The sequence below is a fragment of the Odontomachus brunneus genome, unplaced genomic scaffold (genome assembly GCF_010583005.1).
Source record: "Odontomachus brunneus isolate Ranch 3 - 2012 unplaced genomic scaffold, Obru_v1 Obru_scaffold_130, whole genome shotgun sequence".
NCBI classification, from domain to species: domain Eukaryota; kingdom Metazoa; phylum Arthropoda; class Insecta; order Hymenoptera; family Formicidae; genus Odontomachus; species Odontomachus brunneus.
Window position 1 is genome coordinate 525,555 of NW_022639580.1, and position 1,156 is coordinate 526,710.

Sequence of the window (1,156 nt, forward strand, 5' to 3'; positions counted from 1 at the left end):
ACTGCAATCTAAATATGTTTTAGAATTGTACTCTGTTATTTACAGGTTATAATTATATAACACCAACATAACTAAAATATAATATGTTATAATATATAACAAGCGTTTATTTTTATTACATCTATGTTATATAGCATTCTTATATCTAATGATCGGATCATTCACTAGATGGCTTCCGTTTTTTCGTGTCTTTCTCGTACGTAAAATATGATGCATTAATATATATAAGAACGATGATCACAAGATCGCACGACTTGTACTATGGAGTTCACTTTTATAGCAAAAAGAAATGATACACTTTTTGATAATGGAAATTATTATTACAATAGTAATCTTTTTCATTTGAATACATACAGAAAAATGAAAATGAAAATGAATAAATGAAAATAACTTCAATAGCATAAAATACCTAAGAACATACTGGGACACTAGACGCCTAGAATAGCTCTAGGATGATTCTGGAATATCTTGTGTTATTTGGGAGCTAATTAATTTAGAATGGCAAGATACTTTTATGTTATTACCTTTAGTAAAAATATTTTTGATACAGAATATATAATTATAATATTTTTACAAATTAAGTGATATATGAGTGATAGCTTATAATCTCTGCGTACATTAAATACCTATAATTGCTGGGAAATAATAATTTATATTCCAGCTATATAACACTTCAGCAATATATATATAACATTTTAGTAACATAGATTCGCTATGTCTCGTAGCAATGGGCGGAGGGACGCGACGAAATACGATTCGCGAATGTCAGTCGCACGTCGACCGAAGGCATTTTTCCGCAGCCGCTTTCTGTACGCTAATTTGTTGAGATAAAATAATTAATTTCTCAAAAACTATTGCGAATATCGCAAAACAGCACAGGACTTTCTTACTCACTTCAATCCGTTCTACGTTATAGGTATTTACCTTCAAACGTGGAATGAGTATAATTACAATTAAACTTCGCTCTAAATGGACTCGTTTAATCGATAAAAAGTTAAAATTTTAAATTCTGTTGCAATGAATTGCATAAATGGGAATAATAAAAACGTCAAAGCGTTCGGAAAACCAATTATTATTCCCAGCAAATACAGAATATAACTATTATATAAAGTTATATAATTTTCTTTTATAACTGCAATCTAAATATGTTTTAGAA